This window comes from Crocodylus siamensis, chromosome 13 (assembly GCF_052110815.1).
Source record: "Crocodylus siamensis isolate JL-2025a chromosome 13, ASM5211081v1, whole genome shotgun sequence".
Classification (NCBI taxonomy): domain Eukaryota; kingdom Metazoa; phylum Chordata; order Crocodylia; family Crocodylidae; genus Crocodylus; species Crocodylus siamensis.
In genome coordinates, this window is record NC_143407.1 from 2,447,873 (window position 1) to 2,465,630 (window position 17,758).

The window sequence follows — 17,758 nt, forward strand, 5'->3', positions numbered from 1 at the left end:
GCCGTCTGTTTTGGAGCACCATCTACTGGCATCTCCCCTCTGAATGGACTTTGGTTTTATGTGTACAAATATAGCGCACTCTGGTAACAGGCTTTTCGGTGAGCCGTGCCAAAGGAGAGGGGATTGCCGTGTTGCTGTTTCTTGCTACACAAGTGTCTGCTTTGCACACTCCTTCCCTAGTCAGCCCCAAGGCCCAAGTCTCTCCTCAGGCTTGGGACCACATAGAGGCTGGGTTTTTAAGGAGGCTAGGATAGGGATGCACCTCCAAGACCTCTGAATGGATGGAAAAGCTGGCATCTATGCCAGGCATAACCATGCCCCGACCTCGACAAGAAATCTGTGCTTCCTGGGAATCCCCCTAGAAGTAAGATGCCGTAATCTACCCAGCGGGTGTATTGCGCTGGAGCTATTGCTGTGTCTGGTAGTCCTGAGTCCCAACTATCGAGATAATCTGCTTCTTGCTTCTTCTCCTCTTTTCCCACAGTGCCGAGTTCACGTGAAGAGGCCTGTGCACCGCCTCATGGGACAGATATAGCCTGGAAGCACTGCCAACATCCTCAGCTTTGTCCTCCCCAGTTTCGCACTCCAGGGGACTGAAGGAAATGTCAGCCACCAACCCCCGTGGCAGACAAATCGGGAGTGACAGGGATACAGAGATCTCAGAGCAAGCTGAGCAGGCAGTGGGGCAGGGATCCGCTTGCCCTGCTCCCTCTTACCTTGTCTGTGCATGGGTGAGTCATGCAACAGGGCTAAACTCACTTTGAAATAAGCCCTCTTTCCATAATCCTTAATGCTTCCAAGCCTGATGATTCACGTTAGCATCTCCTTAAGGTAACATTGAACCGCGGGGCATTCAACTCTCTGCCAACAAAGGAATGCGAGCCTTGCCTTCCCCGTAAGCTCTTCGGCCTTCACATCCAATCACCATCCGGTGCCGGGGCTGCCAGAGGAGATGCTTTCATTCATCTCCATGGCAACTTAAGAGAGCGCACAAGGTAGCCAAAAACTGGGGAGCGAGACAGGACAGGAGGGAGCCTGCAGATGAGGAATAAACAAACGACTGTGGCAATGCATTCTAGACGAATGGATTTATGGGTTATGACATTTCTAAAATATCTTTATTTAATAATGAAAACTTCATTATCCAGCCCTGTGCTGAAGTGTTGCCATGGGCCTTCTTCAAATCCCTGGAAAGATCTTTCATCTTGACAGAAGTTCTAAATTACAACATTAGTGTTCTAACGGAGAGGAAGTTATAGCCTATTTTGTCCGTCCAGGGAAATGAGACACGCATAGCTATGGAGCGGGTTATTGAAATCTAATAGCTGAGAATATTAAAAATGGGGTAGGAATTTTTTTTTTCTGCGAGCGCTGGGGATAAATTAAGTGATAAACCTTGAGTGTTTACCAGAGTTTCATTATTTTATGAAAAAGTAATTCATCTTTATTACAGTTGAGGCTATTATGTTTCACATCATTAAGAAAGCAATGCATGGAGACCCGAAAGCTAATTTTCAGCCCAACTATCAGAACACATTATGCTGGTATGTTTATCACAGGTATAGCCACATCCTCGCTGCCGGGAAGCGCGGACCTCTGGGACTGCTTGGTTCGGAAAGTTTCAGCAATCATGAGACCGCACCAACCCCTCCTCAGTGACTCCCGGTCCATGCTGATGACCTTCAGGATGCTGGTTCCTCGGTCAGTCCTGATAACTAAGCAGTGAGATGTCTAATCTCATATAGTGCTTGGATCTGGCCCCGATGCACAGTCCAAAGCGGGGTATGTATTTTAACTGCTTCAAGTCCTTGTAGATGCATGACATGACAGTAGTGAAGTCACTCCTCTGTGTTTAAGTGCTCTAATTCCCATATGCACATCATGATCCAGTGAAGGATCTTGCCTCTTTATGCGAGTCTAGCACTAGAGGGAACTTTTATTCTACTGTGAAATGTGTAATCTTTTTCCTAACCTTGCTTTGTGTGTTTTCACACAAAGCTTGGGTTTGGATTTGAGCTCAGGTCCAGGCAAACTTACGGCTCAGACCAGCATCTGCCTTCAGTGCCTTTATTATAACTTGACCCTGGGTCTTTAATTTGGGACTTGCAGAAAGTTTTGCCCTGCATTTACTTATTTGAGTAGAAGCCACCTTTAGCACCAGTGACCTCGGATGTGCAAGCACTCTCGCTAACCATCACGGAGCAGAAGTGGTGCGACCACAGAGTTGGATGAATACTTTGGTAAACCTTCATTTCAATTTTTAAACTAACTGGATTTGGCTGGGCCCACGTCCCTTTTTATGCTCATGTTCCAAGCACATCATAACTAACTGTATTTAATGGCAAAAGCCTTTGTCAACAGGGTAAATTTTAACTAAACACTGGAACGTGTTCATGGAGCTGGAATCTAAAATTCATCATTGCACATAATTCACACCAAAACCTCGGATCCTCAGAGCTATCATCATCTGTGTCCAAAGGCATTTTACACATAATGAATACACAAACGCACCCAGCACAGGGTGATACAAACACTTGTGGTGTTATTGGTGGGCAGAGCATAAACGAATCCATCCCAAGAGTCCTGCTGCCTTCTAGTCAGCTGCTTTAACCAGTGGATCCAGGCAATGCCAATTTTGCCACGCTGATGGAGCTGTATGTGTGGACATGCTGAAATCTCTCTCTCGGGCTTCTCATATATTTCACAACTTGTTTGGCAAACCATCCCTTCCCTCTGAACGTTCCCTTTGCTGTTGCACCAGAATTGCCCAGTTTCTTCATTGCTCACTTCAGTCAATAGACTGTTTGTAATTACCATATTTCATGGCCCTGACTTATACACCATGCCTATGAAAATCATAACTTTTCTCATTGGAAAACTGGGGTCGACCTATACACTGTGAAATACAGTATACCCTATGGTTTAACTATAAGGCTGACAGGGGGAAAGAGGGATGTTCGGTGACCACAACTGTCAAAAAGAAGCCCAGAATTAAATATGACTTGAATAACCTCTCAGACATAGTATCTGGAAGGACCAGTGCAGGATTCGGCACTGACAGTCCTGGTAACTTTTACTACTGCTAATCTCTTTCCTTCTCTTTGCACTCCTGCCTCAGCCCATAGCATATATCAAGAAAACAAGTTTAATTAGGTCTCATATTTTTTAATGGAGTCTGAGCCCCTGTTATGACTTTTATTAATATACAGCAAGCTTATACAATTCATAATTCTAGCACTTGGATAAGGATCTTTGGGTCACAGCAATTTTCTGCTCTGGAGGGCACCTATTAGGAAGAAATAAACACATGCCATTGTCAGTATGAGTGAAGCAAAAAAACTGTTATAATTAATCAACTTATGTAGTTACAATGAATAAAAATAGAAGGCAAATCTGGCACTTCTCCATCTTGAGCACAGCAAAGCAAGGATGGGCAAAAGTTGTGTGTTTGGAGCCAAACGCTAGCAGTAGTAATAATAATTTGAAACTGTGGATTTCAGGTGGATTGGAAATGAGAGAGAACCGGGTCTCATGGACAATGGTGATACAAAAATAAATGCATTGATTTTAGGCCCTGTATACTCACAGGTCTGTACTGCTCATACTTATCTGGTTTAACTGGTTCAGTTAAATTCGTCAGATCCTTGTGTGGGTGCCTTGTACCAGAGCTGTCCAACTGGCAGCTCCCGGACTGCATGTGGTCCATGGAGAGTTAAGTTGCCCGGGGCGGGGGCTATGGCTTGCTGTAGCAGGCATGTGGACACTTCTGGTGCAGCCTGTGGGGCGTTTGGCCCCCAGCCACTTCAAAGCTGGACAGCCCTGCCTTACTCTAATTCACTTTAGGCAGATTAACTTGGACACTAACTTATGAGGGTCCATATGGGGAGCTGTACCAGTTTAACTAAACCAGTTTAACTGAAGCACGCCAATCTACATATAGCAAGACCTCATTATGTGCATAGCATAATTCCATTAACTTCTTTCATTTGTTATTCGGGATTCACAGCAGTCTAAATGAGCAGAGAATCTAGCCTGGATCATCTAACAGTAGACAAAAGGCTGCCTCAGGGGTAGTATTGCACATTATTTTGGATAGAAAGGGTGTTTGTGGAAGAAAGGACATGACTCCCATCACTCCATGGGTGCCGATAGCAGTCTAGTGGCACAGCCTGGAGAGGTGGAACCCTATCTAAGACAATGCATGATACCAAGATCATGATACCAGACCCTCCCTGTGCCTGAAGAGAAGGGTGTCAGTACCCAAAAGCTTGCAAAACAAATTTTCCAATTGTTTAGTTGGTCTAACAAAAAATAACACATCTACCCAAAAAACTTTGTCTCATACTGAGATCTGAACTTGAGATCAAACACAAATTCAGCCTGCTGGTGTGTTCATAGGCAGGAAAGAAAACATGGGGCTCCATTCACATTGTCCTGAACAGGAAAACTCATGAAATGCAAGATGAACATACATAGCGTAGAGAGAATTCATCCCTGCAATGATTCCTTCCTGGAGATCTCCAATGAAGCTATTCAACCAGTGCAGGAATGACAAGTCCCATTTAATGCGGGGGGAGGAGGGGTGAAATCAGATCATAGGATATCTCTTTTAGGGAGATACCTACTTTCTTTTTATTCCTACTGGTCTACAGCAGAAAAAAAAATCTGGTTAAATGATCTATGTTAGCAATAAGTGTTAGCAACAAATATGAAACGCCCCGATCAATCACCGAGGTGCTGAGAAATGTTCTTGTGATACAGAATATTGGTATCTGAACCTGTGTGACAAGCACATAACACTTAGCGTCTGCTCTGCAAAATACTTTGGGCTTAACACATATAGTAGAAAGCTCTGCTGTAAGCACAGGTGGAAATGTGCTTATTGCTTAATGAAATTAGCCAAAGAGATATACTTTTACTAGAACAGGAGCATATATTTGAAGGATAATATCATCATCAAGCAATGCAAATGCCTATACTGGATCAATTTGAGAATTATCTAGGAATACTTTGAGGACCAAATTCCTAAGAACAGCTTCAATCCGAACCTTTGGACTGAACTGATAACAGTATTGCTACAATAAAATAAAAATGCAATAAAGAGAATATAGTACTCCTGGCATCTGGTTAATCAATGGACTGTGAAGAGACTGAGGTGATAAACCTACCAGACTCACTGCTAATTTTGTGCAATATAATATTTTTATAGGATTAGTCTATTTAAAAATAATTTTAACTGAACCATTTTAACTGAATGGCTGTTCTGCACTTAGTTATGCAGGGGATGAGAAATGCAGAAACATATCATTATTATGCATACATAATTTAAACAATATCATTGATTGAGTATTGATTGCTGAATAATGTACTTATTACTTATTAGATGTCTTTGTGAGCAATACATTTCTGAGAGCTGTTGTGGGACCATTTTACAGGATAAATTTGAACCAGGAATGCAGCATCTTGTTATTAATGTATAAGCCATGTCTAAGAGAGACGCAAACACATTAATCAATTGATAGTTTCCTGAAATCAGGAAGAGAAGCAGTGCGGTATGCTCCTGAGGTTGGTGTCGTGACAGTTATACGGGCAGAAATGGGGTCAAATTGCACAGCTCAGATCCATCTTGGGCATTGTCACACTTGGGGTCCTACTACTGCTCTTCATGAGGATGTTTTCAGACTGTTCCCTTCAAATCCCTGATTAGGATTTTGGAACAGAGACCATCTGCCCCCTCTCCCCGGGGAATCCCTCCCAGGCTTTGCACTGAGCCCAGGAAGGACTGGGACTGGATATATATATCCGCTTTGTAAATATGTATTATATTGAGGAAGTGTCTGATTCTGAAAGCACTGAATTATTGGCTTCACTATTGTGTCTATGTGTTCATTTCCAGCAGCGTGGGACACAAGTGAGACCAGGGTGAGGGTGGGGAAGGGGAGGCTTCTGTAGCCAGGGAACGGTAAAGATCCAGCATCTCCACAAAGTCCAGCTGAGGCCTTACTTGGCCAGTGTAGTTAACCCTGGTAGCACTCGGGAGCTGCAGAGATGAATGCCAGTACAAAAAACTATAGGTAGCCTTAGGAGAAATCCTTGTCAATCCATCAGGAGCTCTCTGCAGCAGTGAGAGTGCTGTATCCTGCCTGCTGTTCCCAGCACGGGAAGCCAATAACAAAATTAGTGATTGTCATCTGCCCATTGCTCTTGACCTGTACCTTTTGTAGCTGCGTGGCAATCTGGGCAGCCTTTCTCCTCCCATCATCCATTCATTTTCCAGGCCATATGCTCAGCCTGCAATTACCCTCTACTTTATTAGCATTCATCCAACGCTCTGTTATTATTGTCTTCCTGTTTTTATTTGCTACATAATGGCAGGTGGCAGGCCACTGGCTGCTGACCAGGTTTCTATCATTCTCTTCCTGCGTATAGTTCTCCTGTTACTCCTCTCCAAGTTATTAACTGTTACTACTGCCACTGGCATCACCCCAATCTTTAGCCAAACACCTGCTTGTGAACTATCACACCACCCTGCTCACATTGCCCTCAAACTGACCTGCTTTATCTAGGTGGCACATATCCAGAGGGCTCCGTTAAGGGAGTGGAGGCAGTAACACAGATTGGATGCCACATGCCTCTGAGGTCTATAATATGTGGGTGACTGCTTGATGGGTGAATACTCAAATGGTGGATTTCTGAGTTTCATGGCTAATCTTCATTGTGCAGAGACATGGTTCAGTCACCAGCCATCCCTTCCAGCAGTGATCCCTGCCATGCTCCCCAGCTTGCTTGCTGGTTTTTCTACCATGCCTCAGACCTGCCTGGAAATTGCTCCTGGTACAAGAGTCTTCCTGCGTTCAGTAGTGTGGCGTTCTGCTGAATCAGACATTGCTTCGTGGTTTCGTCCACAGCAGCAGGACTTCTTTCTCAAAGCGTATTTGCACTTAATTTTGCTATTCCATTGCAGGAGATGAGTGGCTGAGACAAGTTCTCTGCCCAGAAATTGGCTGACAATGAGAGCTGAAGGGGAGCCCTGCTAAAAGGGGGAGGAAGGAATTGCAGCTGGCAAGCCAGTAAAACAGCTTTCAGCACCTGTGCATGAAAGAAGCCACTACCCTGAGAACTAAGGAAATCCTACGTGTTAATGATGGCAGCAAGGTGGGCAATGAACTTCTCAACACGTGCTGTCACCAGCACTGAGCTGACCAAACACACTCCAAGAGCTAAATGGAATTGCACATTTTAATATGACTAAGTACGAGCTGCATCATTCAGACCTGGATTTGAAATGCCGTGAACCCTTATCTCATCCCATCAACATTTCCCTGAGTGCCGAGTGAACCCACTTCTACCTTTTAAGAATACTTTTCCAGCATTGGAAGTTTTCTCCTGGTGTTTCAGGTAGGAAATTTTAATTGCTCATCTTGTGGTGGTAAGTCAGTGACTAGGGCTAGGGACAGAAGTTACACATAACCCAGTTTAAGTGATCCAAAACTGGTTTAAACCTATAACAGAACAGCAATTCAGTGCACATAATCTGCTTTCAAAATGGCCAAAACTGGTTTAAGATAAACTGGGATGGACGTAGTAGCAGACTTAACTGATTTAGGTCAAACCGGTTTATTGAACTTCTGTCCCAGAGCTAAGACTGCTATTCCCTTCCGAACTGGCTGGTCCAGGTGGAGGATGGCAGCCTGCTACTGTTACCAGCTGATGCTAATATGTTAGCTTAACTGAAAGAAGCCTCCACCTTTGTTTCTGATATCCCAGGGTTTAGTTCCCCCCAAAATTTGTTGCTGGGCGTTGCTATATAATTTTTCTTGGTCAGACACTAATGCCTTTAAAGGAGATTTTTCCAACATGGTATCAGGGAAATGGAGCAAAACTGAAGGAAATGGGATTGGCCCTGGGACAGGAGGCATGGTACTTGGTTTGAGGATTAAAGGAGGAGCTGTGTGACAATGCCTACGAGCAGGACAGAAGAGTGGCTCATGGCATATCCCTTACCTGTGTTGTTAGCAGGGTGGCATGTCACCCAGATGACTTGTGCAGGGCCCTGTAAAGGGTTTCCTGCCTCTAGATTTTCCTTCCCTGAATCAGTCTCATCAGTTAAGTTCTGTGAGCAATATTTTACCTTCACATAGGGACAATCAATCACATTAGAGCCGGTATCCCCAGTGCCATACGGACGAGGCTATAAATGAAGAGTATCCTGGCTGGGTTTGACAGTCCCTCCCCTCTTGATGTTGAAAGGATCCTGAGAGACTGAGGTTCAGTACCTGGGGTCAGGATTGTTTTTCCTCATGGCTTATGGAAGCTGACAGCAAGATTGTCCCATCCTGTGCATGAAGACCAGCCTGCTGGCTGCACAAAAATGGGGAGGTATAACCATCCTCAGCGGTAAGAAGGAGCCCTGAGTTCAGCATACCCACCCCAAATGTCCAAGCATTAATAAGTTATCAATTAGGCAGAGTGACCTCTTGTTGAAGCCTGTTATCCCCTCCATAAACATCCTGCTCACTTTACACATTTACCTTCTGGGTCAATAAAGCTTGATAGACACTGAATAGGACCCAGTGGGATGCATTCATTGCATGGGTAAATTGTGGCGGCTCCATAGACTGCAGTGGCTACACCAGCAGAGATGTGGGAATAACAGCTGCTTGCTGCATACATTTTGCAGGTGAGCAAACTGAAGCAGGGGGTCCAAGGGCATCGCCTAAAGTCCCATAAACAGTCCTTCAGGAAGGAGCCCAGCGCCCTGCTAGCACTGGACCTCCCTGCCTCTACCCGGGCCCGTTCTCTCCAGCCCTGTGCAGCAGGCGGTCTAAACAGCTCCATTCTCCTTTTAAATGGTAAGATTGTGATTCTGGCCGCCACGGCGTGAAGTTTCATTTTTATCAATTACCGTGTGATTTGCTGCGGAATCAGCTTAAAAGAAACTTCCCTCCCTGTATTGTTATACCTATCCAGTTCATCATTTCGAAGAGAAACTGGCACATCCATAAAAAAGCTGGAACATAATCCTCTGCTATTGTACCTGGCCATGCATTTTACTGTTCTCTTACAGTCCCACTTTGATTAATATCAGGGCTTTTAGAAAAAAATATGGGCTCTTTGCAGAATGGCCACTTTGTACATCTGCTGTTTTGCCAGCTGATGGCTAGGACTGGGTCAAACTGGGCAGGGAAGAAGGCGAGTGATTGAAAAAAGAGAGAAAGCAAGTATGCATTAAAGGAGACATCACACATTATGGCTTACGGAGTAATTGAACTGCAATATACACAGGCCTGATTCTCGTCTACGCTGTGGCCTCTTTACACCACTCGGGCCATGTAACGGTGCCTGAAAACTCAGCACCAGTTCTACCTGCACCCACTTTGGGCCTTTGCAGAGATGAGAATCGGGGCATATGTAGTTAAAATATATAGGTGGACACATTAAAAAAAATAGCCCCCATTATTACAGAAGGAGGCAGTGGGAGTGCCAGGGGAATGGCTACAGGAACAAAACTTGACACCAGTGATAATAAAAGAGGGAACTAAAGCAAAGAGATCACCCCAGTCTGGTGCGTTTCAAACGCTTAATCAAAACTGACTTCTACTACTGCAGCTGCAAAAGAAATGTTTCTAGCCTCCCATTAATTTCCATACAATAACCCTCTAATGGGGGAGTTGCTGGGGAGAGGAGGGCGATCAATCTGCTGTAATGACACACTGGAGACTGAGGGAAAATGCAAACTTGGAGCAATTTCATGGCAGGTGCAACCTTGGAAAGTACGGCCATTTTTCTAAGTTAATTTGTTCCCTTGATATGTTTGAAATCCATATTTGTACTTTAAAGGGCTAAAACGCAAGATGATTAAAAAATATAACCAGATTTTTGTAAGCTTTTCAACTGTATCAGGTGATGTATTAGTGCCTCCTCCTTGGAGCCCGGACAGCTGGATATCTTTTATCATTCGCTGCCAAAAGCCAGGATGGGATTGTTTATTCGAGCTCTGCTTGCTATCTATAGCCTTTCCGTTCACTCTCCAGCCTTACTCTCATTTGTCCCTCAGCTGAATTGATCCCCAGCAGCATGGAAAATAATAATAATAATTTAATGATGATGATGATTATGTCTGGGATTTTAAAGGAGCTTAAGTGAGTTAACAGCCTAATTCCCACTGTGATTTGGCCACCCTAAGTCTTTTAGACTCCATTGAAAATCCCAGTTATTAAGACTAATAATCACTTACATATTCAAATCATATGCAGATAAAAAGGGCCAGATTCTGGTACCCTCATTCAGCTTGGGCCTTAGCCCACAGACATGAAGTGTAAGTGTAAACTACACTGGTTTAAAGCCTTTTACAACACTGTAGCTGTGTCTAGCAGCCTTAGCACACGTGGGAACCAAGCCCTGTGAGTATTACCTGGCCCTGTGACCTGTCATACAGAGCCTGCTGGGACCAGTCGTGGAAGCAGGTCACACTGAGCGGGAGAAGGGCATTGCAATCCAGCCTGAATTTGGGCACAGTCCTGCCATTGACAGTCCGTGGGCAAGGTGTTCATTCACACAGAGGGCACCCCACCGAATGCAGCAAGTGTCTTCTCAATCTGCTTCTCTGCAGAGCAACCCTGGGAGACCCTGGGCCTCAGTTATGCTGATCAGCATTTTCCCTCTTTAGGTACCAAAATTTGGGTGACAAAAGATGCAGATTAGCACCTGGCTGAACCTACAACAGGCCTAAGCGAATTAAGGTTTCTGTGTTGGGTGTTTCTGTCAATTCCATTTTTCTTTCCCTTTTTAGGCCCTGAAATAGCTTGATATACATAGCCCTATGCTGCTAAGATAAAATGTTAAGCTTCATACAGGAAAAGATGCTTGTTATTCTGCTGTAATGCTACATTTTCTTGTGCTCATGGCATCTGTAGCAGCTTACTGTGATCAATGACTATTCCGGTGCTCTATTTTAGATACCATTTAAAATACATGTTTTCCCCTGAGCCGACACATTCTGTATCAGCTGCACAAACAAGCTTCATGCTGGCTCGGTGTTGACTTTCAGACTTTTTTTCCCCCCTTTCCTTTTTGCCAACCTCCCGTTAGGAAGCCTGAGCAGGAGAATTTCTTACTGAAGATAAGGCAGACTCTTTCTAAGAGCCCAATTTTGTCCTCCTTGCTTGGGATCCTCTTCATCAAGGCACTGAAATCGTGCCTGACTTCAAGCAGTGTTTTCATCATGTGCCCTAAGGTAGAGCAAAGCTGAACCCTGCTGAAGATGGTGGTGACACTCTGGTTTGTTCACACCCGTGTAACACTATGAGCTCATTTTACTGGAGTTGAATCCACTGCATATGTCGTCACCTTTGAGTTTGCCTTCTGCCAGGCCAGTCTTGCACTGAATATAAGCTTATTTCAAGAGCTATTGCACTGAAACCACTGGAGTTGCACCTGATGATTTTAGTCTATTGACTAGATTTTGTCTTACATCTTCCTTTTCCTCTGGCAACATTGTTTCCTGCTATTACACAACCACCTTCTTCAATGATTGCTCTCACTCTGCAGTGATTGCTCTATTAAAAGTCACAGGGTTGGGGGGAAATATGCATTTTAAGCCATTATGCTGTAGTACATGAAAACAGATCCCCCAAATAGGACTATTCCCATTAGCCAGTGCCACTAAAACGTCAGCAAGGATTGCAGTTTTGGTGCTTCCAGTGCGCAAGATTATACTCGCTTTGCCCATCTGCTTCATGCTAAGTCCATGCACTATTAACTTCCTTTCTACTTTGACCTGCTTACTCACCACTTCATAACTGCCTTGTTACTGGCACACTATCCTTTTATGTTTACAACTCCATTAAATTCAACTCAGAAGGAACTTGCTCTAAACTTACTATAGGGTAAATTTAGTTCCTGCATTAGTCTTCTCCTGATTTGAAGGAGCGGCTCTAAAAGAGTGCTGCAACCTACAGCAAAATTATGGTAGAAGTAAGGAACGCCCTGCCCCTCCAAACAAACCCTAAACTCATCTGTGCTTTGTCATCATTTCAGTCCTTATAAACACATCACAATGTGTGTATGAAGACATCTTGCCAGCCTTCTTGCCTGCTAACTTCCTTTCCATCGTCTCTTGGTTTACAGATTTATTCTGATTCTCCTTACAAGCTTGCGCATGATCTAAAATGACACCCCAAATTCCACCTTTGCAAGAAGAGTAATTTCAGTGCAGTGACTGTGAATGTCCTGTTCCTTCCCTGCTGTGAGTAATTTTTACTCCGGGCCAGTACCTCAGCCTTGTTTCTCCCTATTCAGAGCACAGCAACAATTTTCAGGGTTGTCCATAGATTCATAGACTATCAAGCGAGAAAGGACAATTGTGGCCATTTGGTCTGACATCTAGCTCCAGTGGTAAAAACCGCTTGATTTTCTCATCTTTTCTATTTCCAACACAAACGCCACCCAGAAGTGAAAACTCTCAGTTGGTAACAGTCCCCTCTCTGAGTCGGTTCTCCTGTGACTATTAACACAATCATGGCGTTTCTGTGCTCCACCAGCGGTGGTGAGACCTATTTGATAACTTGGCTCCCTTACGCTTTGTTGAAAAACCCATTCTAGATGTTGAACTGTAAGACCAGGTGGGGGGAATGGCTTTAGTGACTATTTTTCTTTCTTTTTCAGCTTTGTTCACAGAACTGGTCCCATCACACTGCACGAGGCCTCTCCTGTGGATTCCCCTATACGCCCAGTCTTTCATCACCATCGGTGTCTGACTGTCCAAGTCACAGAACAGCTCACTGAGGGAAAAGAGGGGACAGGTTTACTTGAAGTTGTCAAAACCTGTAGATATTTGGGTGTCTTATTCACAGCTTCATCGTGGACACATCATGTTCAGTCAGTTAAAACTAAGGCAGCGCAATCGGCTGTGGCTATAAAGAGATTTTATGAAACCAGAGCAGGACGATCAGGCCAAGCTCCTGTCTCAGCATACAAAGCCAAAGTTACCTCTCAGCTCCTATATGGGGCTGAAGTATGGGGTTATGCCGCCAGTAATGGTGTAGACATACCTCAGAACAAGTTTCTCAGGACTCTTCTGGCTCTTCCTCCCTCAAGTCCTGCATCTTTTCTGAGATTACAGGTGGGAATGGATCCTATTTTGACTAATATTATTATTAGAATGGTGGGATTTGGTTTAAAATCCTGCCCCCTTTACCATCTCGTCTGCTTAAATTATGCTGCATTGAAAAGGAGGGTGATTATTAATATCTTCTATCACCCTAGTTAGCTTTTCTTTCCTGCACTTTTGCACTTTCTGGCATGGGATATTATCTCAAAGAGAATGAAATATCTTTCTCCCCTATAGAAAAGGTTCAGGTTTTCCAGAGGACATGCGATATTGCCAGGCAGAGTGATTTTGCAGTGGCTAGGGCTACTCGCATTGTCCCTTTATACACTCTTTAGAAATTAGACTGTGGGGGAGAAAGGTATTTACAGTTGGATCACAATAATAAATGGCGATCCTCTTTGACTAGACTCAGGACCGAACAGGTGCCCACAGCTGTCTGGCTGGACGTAGATTTTCCATCCCAAGTGCTAAAAGATATTGCCCAGTCAGTCTAGGAAGTTTGGAAGACTACCCATTATGTGTTAAAATGTTCTTTATGTAATGACATAAAGAAAACTTATTTATTACTGTACTTGCAAAAAATTGATACATTTCTCAAACAGAGAGAAATTAATGTGGCTTTTACAGCAAACAGATCCAAATGTAGTAAACCATCTTACAATTTTCACTTACAAGGCTGAGGTGATTAGAGATAAATATCCTTTATTACTGATACGAGTGATACATTTTAACATTAGACTTGATTTTATTGTCTCAGTTGTAGATCTATGTACAACAATATTATAGATCCATGTCTCGATTTACTACTATATTTATATTAATAATGCTTTTTATGTTTGTAGGCTGTATTTTTAGTATAAAATTTGAAGTTCGGTTACCTTGTCCAAACTTATTTATATTATGGCTGTATGTGTGTTATGTCGTCTTCGGGAGCACGGCATTTAGCCAGAATCCTTACTAATGAATTAAATTGAGGAGACAGGTTTTAATAGCATAGAGGGAGGAGCATTGCTCCCAGTTTTTTTTCTGAGTTGAGCCAAAGCTTTTATTTCCACTAGGTTGTCTCCTTATTCTGTCTAGTGATTTAGGAAGAGAAGAGCTCTTCCTCCCACCCACAGGTATTTACAGCTCTCTGCTCCTGATGAGCTGCAGAGCAGACCATGCTTACTGCCTGAATTACAATGCTTCCAACGATTCGTGGTCCTCTTCAGTGGAAATCAAATACGTAAAAGCTAGCATTGAAATCAAGGCCTCCTTGCTTTCATGAAGAACATGCACCTGTAATCAGGTAGCTCTCCTCTTTTCCCAATAGCTTTTATTGCTTGTCTTCCCCTAAGATGACAAACCTCCTCACTGTCCACCCAAAGGTAAAAATCTGTAAAAGGCAATTCAATTTCACAGGCCATAAAGTTATATGTCCACTTCTTGCATTTCTTCTCGTTTTGTTTATTATGTCAGAAAAATCTCCAGGCCTGCAATCTATATTTTTGCTCTTGACAATTTTTTTTTCATGACAAACCCTTTCCACGCTGTTTTTTTTAAATTTTTTTTTGGTTTTTGGGGTTACTGCTGTTGCTGCAGTGTAAGCTGCTTTCACTAGTCAGGAGTCTTGTATCAGGGTACAAATTCTCCAATGGAGACAGATGCCTCTTTTAGTTCTGCTGAACCCAGGGTGGCCTCCAATGCCAATCACACCAGGAATTAACACAAAGAATGATCTGTGGGTGCTTCCCCAGCTGTCTGCTCCACTGCTGGCACCATTCGTGCTCCCGTTGTGGGCTATTCACCCACCATATGAGACATTTTAGCTTCACTAGTTTAAAAAAAAAGGGTTAGAAAACAGTTTGGTAAAGCACTTTCATAAGAACAAATTATTAGGCTTGATGCAGATATCACTGGGGGAAGTGCTGTGGGGTGCGTTTTGCAGACAGGTAGAGTCATGGGTCGTAATTGTTCTTTCTGGCCTTAAAAATCTGTGTGTCACATCCCCTAGTGGCTGTTCTCGGGTGATAGAAACCTACTACTGCAGCTGGCTAAGATAATAGCCTGCGTGTGGAACTGAACTCGGGTGGGCCTTGAGTTTGTGAGATGGGAAACAGCATCTTACCAGCACTGACAAAACTGATAGCTGCACACAGTGGTGCACGGTGGTAAAATAAGTTCAGTGACTAGGAGTAAGGCGGGGAGGAAAAGCCCCTGAAATACAATTTTCCAAGGATGCTGACATCCTGGCTGAAACCTCCATTGATAAAAATCTGTATTTCGCCACTGACATCAATGGATTTGCACCAGAAGATCATCCAGCCCTGAATGTGGTACGATGTCAGCCCTGGCTATGGCATTATATACATGAGACCCACTGTACTGAAAGGCCACTGCCATCTCATCGGGCTGATCTTTGTCAGAGGGGACACGGGCATTGAGTGTGCAGAACAGGAACAAAGCCTTTGTTTAGCAATACTACTGTATTGGAGAGCTGACTAAATGAGTTAACCTCTGGTGTTTGACTAAAGGAATCTGCATTGTACTAGCATGGCAGAAGGGCCATTACGTGGAGCGGTTTTGAAAACAAACTGCAGATGCTTTTCCTGGAACCTCCATCACGGCATTGTCTGCTCAGCTATCAAGTCTGAAAAGAAAACACCTTGATTTATCCAGCTCCCATCTGTTGGTTCAACATGCCCAGTTGATCTATGCAGCAGATATCGCCCTAATCACCATCTTGGGTGCACTACATCAGAGACACTTAGGACATAATGCATTAAAGTGGGTATACGGGCAGACCTGGATGTGGAACAGGGATGGCAGGGGAGCCTCATGGAGCTTTTGTCCCTGTATTCTGCTCTCGGCTTCTCTGTACGGCCTCCTGCGAGTTCACTCTGGGCTAGAAATGCTACTGAGTGGGACAGAAACATTATGGGGGGTTTGTTCCTCATGGCAAGTTGCAATCCAGCCATTCGTCCCGCTGCTGAACGCTTTAACAAGAGAAGAGCCATCTGAATGACATTTTTACAGCTGGGAAGCGGGTAGAGCAGCAGCTTGGGAGCCAGGACTTCTGCAGTCCATTCCTATCTCTAGCCAGGCAGTGAGTGATAGTGGTGAGAACAAGTGGAAATAATACTCAGGACTTCTGGTTTCTTTTCCTCCCTCTACCATGCCTTTTACAACAGGTGGAAGAGCAGGTACCTTTCTATTTCTGAGGCTTAGTTTTCTCTATAGAAGAATGGGTTTGTGGACGCTGATCTACTTGAGAGCAATCTTGTGGTGTTTGGAGGTTTAATCTACCCTGCCAAGATCATAGTTTCACAGTTTCATAGCTTCTTCGTTTTTAGGGGCTGGAAGGGACCTTTCAGATCATTGGGTCCAGCCCCCCTGCACTTGGGCAGGAAAGACTGTTGGGGTCAGATGACCCCAGCAAGATGGGCATCAAGATGCTTTTTGAAGATCACTGTATCTCCTATTGGGCATAGCTCTGCCAGCAAGAGCCCTGGTGGGACCACAGCTCTGGAGATGTTTGTGAGCTTGCCATTTGGAGACATGGTACAGCTCCATTGGTGGATGAACTCCTTTGGTCAGCATACGCAGAACCTTTATGCTACGGGCTCTGCTGATGCAGCCCGGAGAGCAGAGGCAGTGAACACAAGCCCTTATGGTGCATGATGCTAAGCAAGATGGGCAATTATTGCTACTTCTCTGTAATAAGGTCAGAAATCCCCACTCTCTCCCCCGTTCTGAGAACGACTCTCGGAGGGCAGAAGCCTTGGAGTAAACATAGGCAAATACAGCAGATGATTGCGAAAGGCCATCGCCAAGTAGTAGAGGGAATAAGAGCCATTTGGTCCCCAAGAATGGAGTCCCAGGGCTGACGTACACGTGTTGTGAGTCTGTGCTTTTTCTCAGCTCATTGTTCTTTTCCCTTTTATGATTACAAATTTCCACCTAGAAAGTGATGTAATTTAATTAGGACGGTGGAATTAGTCTATTGCAGTCACACTCAGTTAAGCCGAGTCGGTTTGTAGATTCCATTGTCAGTGGGGCTGAAAAAAAATATATGTTACATTAGCAAACTAATTTTACATGCACATTAGGAGCATGATTACAGCGTAAGCCTTTTCAGACCCCCGGAAGTCTAGAGTGGCCATGGCGTGGCAGCGAGATGCTCTACCTTCTTCATTAGCTACATGGAAGTAAAATAGATCAGCAGCACCTTTACAGCTGGTCCTGTATTGGGACTAAGTCCCAGCGCAGAAGAAAATCACTCAGGCTCTTCTTGGAGTGTGCTGTGCACACCTGTGACAAACCACAACTGGACAGGGTTTGGGAAAGCAACTCTTATTAGGGCTCCTAACGAAGCAGTCGGATCAAATCTGAGAGGTACGGCAAACGTGGTCGCTCATGTGCCAGGTTACTGCATTTCAGCACTTGACCTTGAGTCCTAAGTCTCCTTCACTGCCACCCAAGGACTGCTTTGACTTTGACAAAGCTCTTGATGCCATGGATCAGGCCTTGTCAAGGGCACGCTGCAGGAGGAAGGAGGGTGGGGAAGGCCGAGGACAGGGCTCCTCGCTGACCCGCTTGTGCTCTGAGCATCAATGTGTGGATGAGTTGCAGGTGCTGCTCACCCCTTGCTGGATTTGGCCCAAAGGG

General features: G+C 44.3%; 1 long non-coding RNA gene across 1 annotated transcript; it reads left to right on the plus strand.

Annotated features, from left to right (window-relative positions):
- The first annotated feature begins 501 nt into the window (after nucleotides 1-501).
- Nucleotides 502-13,779, plus strand: LOC149853671 (uncharacterized). Its single transcript, XR_016439007.1, has 4 exons — nucleotides 502-731; nucleotides 1,560-1,782; nucleotides 6,965-7,398; nucleotides 12,667-13,779. It is a non-coding gene; the product is annotated as an uncharacterized LOC149853671 (long non-coding RNA).
- Nucleotides 13,780-17,758: the final 3,979 nt, after the last annotated feature.